Source organism: Amphiprion ocellaris, chromosome 2 (assembly GCF_022539595.1).
Source record: "Amphiprion ocellaris isolate individual 3 ecotype Okinawa chromosome 2, ASM2253959v1, whole genome shotgun sequence".
Taxonomy (NCBI): domain Eukaryota; kingdom Metazoa; phylum Chordata; class Actinopteri; family Pomacentridae; genus Amphiprion; species Amphiprion ocellaris.
The window spans coordinates 33217580-33225390 of record NC_072767.1 but is presented as its reverse complement, the minus strand read 5'-3'; the positions used below and the strand labels follow the sequence as shown (position 1 = coordinate 33225390).

At 37.8% G+C, this 7811-nt stretch overlaps 1 long non-coding RNA gene across 1 annotated transcript; it reads left to right on the top strand.

The window, feature by feature from the left end:
* The first annotated feature begins 629 nt into the window (after positions 1-629).
* On the top strand, positions 630-4108 carry LOC129350973 (uncharacterized). The gene is made up of 3 exons (XR_008604575.1): positions 630-728; positions 1640-1740; positions 3498-4108. It is a non-coding gene; the product is annotated as an uncharacterized LOC129350973 (long non-coding RNA).
* Positions 4109-7811: the final 3703 nt, after the last annotated feature.

The window sequence follows — 7811 nt, the reverse complement described above, 5'->3', positions numbered from 1 at the left end:
TTTCACACTGGCTGCCACTCTGATTGGTGAATCCAAAAGTTTTGAACTGCAGAGCCACAAGTGTAGCAACAGTCAGTGAACTGTTTTTTTCTTTGGTTTGTAGTCTGTCAGCTAAGCACCTGACAAGGTTCTGTGCCAGGTGTTGTGTCATGGGGGTGGTGAGTGGGGAATATATATATACATATATATATATACATATATATATATATATATATATATATATATATATATATATATATATATATATATATATATATATATATATATATATATATATATATATATGTGTGTGTGTGTCTTATCTATATATAATGTATCTATCTATCTATCTATCTATCTATCTATTTATCTATTCTCTACGAAATACGAAATCTGACATACTACTCTCTCAAAGCAAATCATGGCAACAACAGCAAAAAAACCAACCTACTCTGCGAAAAACAATTCAAATGAACGACACTAAATAGGGATCTCCTATCCTGGAACACTCGATCACGCTGAGTGATTCACATAACAAACCGAACCAATCAGGTGATTCGAAGCAGTTGCGTGCTTCAAACGTCACTGAAGTGGTTCAAACGTCATGAGTCACGTGACCAAACCACGCCTCGGCACAGTGGCTCGATACGTTTGCTTCATGAGCTACAGCGCATGTGTCGAAGCCTCGGGTATCAGAGGACCATCACTGTCTGTGGCTGCTGTTGACCTTGTTTTTGGAGTAAAACACGGTAAGAAGATAAATACTTCTAACCAGTAGCGTTGTTTTGTTGTAGGTTAAGTCAGCGACTTGTGAAGAGTTGTGTTTTGTCGTGTTTGAGCAGTTGGTCCGGACGCGTTAGCTAGCTAAGCGGCTAAGTTAGCTAGCTAAGCGGCTAAGTTAGCTAGCGGGCTAATTAACACAGGTGGCTAACTTACCGCTGAACACCTGTGTTAGTTGCTGCAGCAGCTGTCCGTCATAAGAATGAACTTGTCAACCTGTATTTCTCTGCTGTTTATTTTAGCTTTTAAAAAAGTTATTATACTTTAAGGTTAACTGAAACCCGTTCAGCTGCACTGAAGTTTAACATTCAGCTGGTTTGAATTAAACCGTGCTTAACTTAACATTGCCTCTCTGAATCTCCATAATTTCATTAAATTCCTTCTCTCTTCCACTGCTCAAGTTCAATCTGGTATATAAAGTGACATTAATAGTGAATAAACTAACAACGAGCCATTGTATTTATTTATTATTGCATGTATTTGTAGTAAAACATGAGATGAAACCTCCTACTTTTGGATCTAGAACTGTACAAGCCGTTCATTTTCAGTCATCTGACGAGTTAAACTCCCCTTTTTATGTGAGGTTGAAGCAGAAAGTCTGAGTTAACAAAGAAAGTTGTTTATAATTTGCGATACCTGTTATCTCTGATTGAGGCTTTAGTTTTTGTTGAGCTGATTTACACGTAGAAACTTTGTTCAGGAAGATTTCTCAGTAGCTCAGAGGACAGGCTGCTTTTTACACAACCTTGTAAGAGAATGTCTGTCAATGCTTTCAGCAGAATTTAGAAACACAACACTTCCTAAACAGATATTTTGAGGCTGTGAGGTTGAACGTTTGAGAGTATATCAGTGTGTTTGTTTGTGGTCTTTCTGTTTCTAGGTGGAAGCTGAATTAGTGAGGATGACTCCTGCTCCTGTCATCTCTAAGCTCCTCACACATCTTTACCTGCACATGAGGAAAATCACTCCTGTAGAATGCAGGTATGTTTGTCATTATTATAAAAAGATGTTGCCTGGTGACCTGTCAGAATCCCATGATACAGAGTCAGCCAAAATAATGTTTACACACATCAGGAAAAGAAAAGCTTGCATAAATATTTCAATACCAAATTTATTCAGACATCACCAGATTAATAAAAGTTATCTTTGGCCTCTACAATTACAAGAGGTGTTCAAAGTGGTGGCCACTGGCTTCCAGACATTTCTATTTCTGTTGTGTTGTAGACGTCACTTGTTGATGCTCCATTCATGAGGGTAGCGCCATCTGTTGGGAAAACATCGTACAACAGGACACAGAGTTATTGTACTTTGATCAAACTTAGAAAGAGGAATCTATATGTGTAGAAGTACTTATACAAATGAAATATCTATGAAGTTTTTCTTTTCCTGATGTATGTACATTATTTTGGCTGACTCTGACTCTGAACTTAATGAGAACAAAACTGTCATTTAATTGTTGCTCTGAAAGCTTCTTTAGTGAAAACCGGCTGGTGTTCTGCTTTGAAACAAACTGCTGTTGAGGTCTGTGTTTTTAGGTTTAACCCCACAGTTTCTGAATGAACTGATAGTTGTTTTTTTTCCTGATCAATGTGGACGTTATAATTGATGGTAACATTTACTGATCATATAATCAGCATGACAATATAACAGTATAACATTCTGACCACCTGACTAATACTGTGTTGGTCCCTTTATGCTGCTAAAACTCCTCTGACCCAGTGGTTCATCAGAACCTCTGGGGATGTCCTGTGGATCCTGTGGATCCTGTGGGTTGCAGGGTGGATCCTACCTAGACCAGGCTGATCCTGGACCATCCCACAGATGCTCAATCAGATCTGGATGTGGGGAGTGTGGAACCCAGGTGAACAGCTTAGCTCTGTCGTGTTCCTCAGACCACTCCTGAGAAGTTTTAGTTTGTCCTGCTGAGGGTGGCAGCTGACATCAAGGACTGCTGTTGCCATGGAGACTAGGGGGTTGTTTGTCCTGCAGTGTTTAGGTGGTGGTACATGTCAAACATCCACATGAACATCAAGGTTTCCCAGCAGAACGTTGCATTAGAACAAGATGATGGATGTTGTTCTCTTCAGCTGTCAGTGGTCAGAATGTTGTGGCTGATCGGTGGATCTGTCTGCCTTTACTCTGACATCCAGAGTTCTACAAAAGTGTAGTATGTGTGCAGTGCAGAAGAGATTTACTTTATTGTATGCAGTTTTAGTGGTCCCATAAGAGAAAATCATATCCATATACAGATTTTTATTAATTCCAGGGCTGGTTCAGTAAAGATTATAATAACTACATCAAATAATTCTTTGTTGTAGTTGGAATTTTGCAGCCTGAGAGATGGTTGAGAAGGTCTGCAGTTCTTGATTTAGCAAAATATGTTATAATAGAAGATCTTTATTGTCATTGTACATGAAATTATCTGCAAACCAGCAAAGTGCATCAGTCTGAGGCATCTAAAAATAAATAAGTAAAGAAAAATGATTCTAAAGCCAATAATAAACAGAATGTTTTGAGGGAATATTCTAAAATGGAAAGAAAAGCTCCATTCTCACTCCTCTCAGGATAAACTGTCATTAAAATTGACTTTAAATTTTGCTTCAACACGAGATAAAAACATTTACTTTCATTACTGTTGTTGTCAAGTTTTAATAAAGTTCATGCTACTTTTATAAAATGATGAAAGTGAATAAATTGTATTTCTGTGTTTGATTTCTGTCTTTTCTCCTGTCATCCAGATGTTCAGAGGGAGATGATGCCACATCTGGTCCAGCTGATGGAAGGTCTTGAAGTTCTCTGACTGGCCTCCACTGAAGATGGTCGTCTGACCCTGATTTAAGGTTCAGATGCTCAGTAACAAACTCCACCAATGAGCCAACAGGGAAGCTTTAGGTTTATTAAATGTTGCTATGAAGGCATCGCTGTTTTTCTTAGTGAATGCAATGTGCTCCAACTGAAACTTGAATTAGAACTTAGAAGTAAATCCTTCCATCTGAAAGGATTTAGTTGCATTAATAACCTCACAACATTCTAATTTTTATTCCAGTCTTGGTTGGAAATAGAATCTCTGTATTGATTCAGGTAAAAACTGAACTTCACAGCATGTTGGAGCAAAACAACCAGATGAAAACTGTGATGGTGTTGGATTGTCAGACTGTAATGTTGCAGCTCAGAGCAGCTTTTCTAGCTCAGTTCATTCTGACATTCAGCTATGAATCAACACAGCAGATGGTGATCCATGCTGTGGAAGTCTCACATCTCCTGATTTAATGGAGCTGCTTTGCACTTTTTACACTGTTTATTCACCAACACTTTATTTAATAAAAGTTCATCTAGTTTTTATGAGGAATGTGATGTTTTAATTTCTCTGTGAATAACTGCAGTCTAAGGGAACAGCTGGAATTGTAACATCTGTCCTGATATTGATCATGAAGTACTGATCAGAATACTTATGGTTAGCAGTCATCTCTGAAGTTTTACATTAAAATCTTTACCTGTGTTGTGAACTTTGGTAAGTAGCAGAAACTTTAGCGTTGCCATGGATACATGAGTGTTAAATTCGGTCCATGTTTCCATTTTGGGAAATGCAGTCCAGCAGATGAGTTTGTTTTTTCAGCCAGCAACCATTCAGTCTGAGATATTAAGAATAAATAAATGTGCATAATGTGGAAATGAACAGATTTTATTTTTATTTATTCCTACAAGTGCTGCAGGTAAAGATCCAGAATGTGGAGAAATTTAGTCTCACAATCACAGACAATAAATATTATCTGAAAGTCAGGTTATTGTTCTTTATCAGCACAATACAAAAAGATTAATGTTAGAAATATTCCAGTTAAGACTCTAGAATATCATGATTTATGTAAATTTAGCTCAATAATATGAATGTTCAGGTTAAGATTGTACAGTGATATTTATTATGTAAGTTTAGCTGATTAAAGTTTATGACTCTGCACTACAATATTATTTATTATTTAAATTTGCATCATTATTATAATATTTAGGGTCAGACCCCTACAGGATTGAGATTAAGAAATCAAATATTTTATAAAATGTTAAATAACACTGAACTCATTTGGATATATTTAAGTGAGACTCTACGAATATTATTTGACACAAATGTATCTAAATCAAACATTTTAATAATTTTCACGCCCAAACATTTACTGGACCTGATTTAAACATTAAATCACTCCTTTCTAATCCTCTGCTGTACGTTCAAACCTGAGGCCTTAAATAGAAACACACAAGTATCTGATGAAGGAACTTCTGCAGAGTCCTGGTTCCAGAACATGATGATTAGAATTATAGGACAAACTTTACCAAAAGCTGCCTGAGAGTTAACCAGGTTTTTTATGTATGGATTTCTTCCAGTAATATAATGAGCGTTATCAGCAAAAAATCAGGTGTTCATTTGATGAACTTCATTTTCTAACACTATCAGGAATTGGAGTCATGTCCTTTGGCAGCTGTAAAGTCTTCTGTCCCTTCCCAACAGTTCACAACACACAATGAATGTAATTCCTAAAAACACTCTTAATGCTGGAGAGCGTTTTGATGTGAAGCAGTGAACAGTTTTTCCTGTTTCTCTCCTTGGAGATGCACAATGGAGGGACGTCTGCAGAGACTGAGAAAGAGTCTCACCACATCCTGACATGAGGAAAAAGACTTTATGAAGACTTACAATGAGAAACTATCAGACAGCAGACGGCTGCATTCAAGGTGAGCTCTGAACATTTGATCTGGAACAGGAATTCAATAACGGCAGCATGAGCTTCATTTCAGTCTGTAGCTGCTGAATTCATGGATGAATCATCTGGCACTAGAGAGGAAGACCATCAAACATCCACGTCAGCTGATGGAGGTCCAAGAGTCTCACCAAACAAACAACCTACAGAGTGAAGACCTCAATCTGATTGGACGGCCTCCTATTCAGCCACATGTGTGAACAAATGCCTCTAAGCTGATTTGTTTTCTAAAATAAATCTAGTTTGAGTCCTAATCTATGCCTGTGTGTTTGCTTCTTTACACCGCTGTTAACAGTTTAGGCTGTTAGATTGTTCCAGATAAGACAAGTACAAGATTCTTCAGAGCCGTTCTACCACGAGCCTGACAGGAAGAACTCCAACAGCTACTGAATGTTCCTGTGGTTCCCTCAAGGCTACAGGAGGAGTCCTACGAGGACGAGCCGGTCCACCTGATGGTGCCAGTCGCTGCGGTTCAAAGCCAACACCGACTACGTGGACTTCTACTGGACCACACGGAGGCCTTCAAACCGGACCAACAAGTTCAGCGACTCCCCGACTCGTGGGTCTGAGGACGCCGCCGAGCCTCGGTCCAGCCGGCCTCCTGTCTGTGGGTGTTTGAGTGCTGAGAGGTTTGTGGATGCATGTGAACGTCTGTGTTGAAACAGCAGCTTTGGACTCAGTAACGCCGGAAAAACCAAGAGCTCCTTTATTTGTGACTTCCACTAAAAAAACTGATGAAAATAAGTTTGCCAGGGTTCTGACTGATAACAGATTATTAAATAATGAAAATAATCATTTAAATATTCCTTTAAACAATCCTTTTAGGTCTACATTTCCTTTACACTGACTTCTTGGTATATGTACAAGTATTTTGGGTGGAATATACCATTAAGCCCAATGTTCAAGGGTTCTTCTGGGAATATACCATTAAACCAACCTTTTAGGTAAATGTTCCAGGAATGTTGGTGTAGAATAACTATACCAATCAGATAAACCTTTTAGGTCTACATTGGAAGATTTTAGAGTAGAATATTACTCCAAGCCATCCTTTAGGTCTACATTTAAGGTGGAATACTCCTTTACACCAAGATTTTTTTGGTCTACATTGAAGGATTTTAGGTGGAATATTCCTTTGAACGAAATTTTTAAGTTTAAGTTCAAGGATGTTGGGTGGAATATACCATCAGACCAACCTCCAAGGTCTACAGTAGAGAATTTTAGGTGGAATATACCATTAAACTCACCTTTTAGGTCTACATTGGAGGATTTTAGGTAGAATTTTCTTCCAAACCGTTTTTACGTCTACATTTAAGGATGTTTAGAATGGTATATTCTTCCAAACCAACTTCTCAGATCTACATTTCAGGTGGAATATTCCTCCATACTAACTCTTTTGGTCTGCATTGAAGGATTTTTTCTAAACCACCTTTTTGGGTCTATATATGAGGTTTTAGGTGGAATATTCCTTTTAACCAGCCCCTCAGGTCTCTTTGAGGATTTTGGATGGAATACTCGGTTAAAGCAACATTTAGGTGCATGTCCAAGGATTTTTGGTGGAATGTTCCTTTAAGGTGGATGTTTGAGGACCTTGTAGGTGGAATACTTCCTGAAACCAACCTTTTAGGTCAACATTCAAAGATTTAAGGTGGAATATTCCTTTAAATCAACCTAAGTTTCATGTTTTGATCATTATCTAGTGAGAAACCTCAATCCAGACTCCTCATAATGACGTTTGACATTTATGCTGCTGTTATTTGTTTAGTCCAGACGAAATGACAGAAATCTACAATTGTAATTTTATTTCAGGACTCGGTTATTAAATGTCAAAACAATCCATGTGAATCTAAAAACTTGACAGCTTTACAAACTCTAAGATTAAACTCTCCACAAGGATCCAAAATAAGTTGGACTTCTACATGAGAGCTTCAATTATTCATCTACTTCCTGAAAAGTTTGGTCAATAAAAAAGACAAAAACTAATATTTTCAGCTGAACTAAAGACAGACTTTGTGATTTTTCTGCTCACATGTGTTGTTGTAAACTTACTCTTTCAAATAAATAGCCTCCTAACCCCCTGGAAACCAGTGTTTGTCCTGTTTTTGTGTTGCTCCTCGGCGACCCTAGACAACCGGGTCCTAATGTTTTTTGAGCAACACACCATACTATGACGTTTTTACAATGATGGTTCTACTATGAAGCCAGTTTGACATGTTCAGGTGTTCTTTGTGTGAAAACTCAGAGATTTCAGGGATCAGAAGGTGGTTTTCAACTTTCTTTGTGAAGTTTCTGCTTCAAATTTAAACT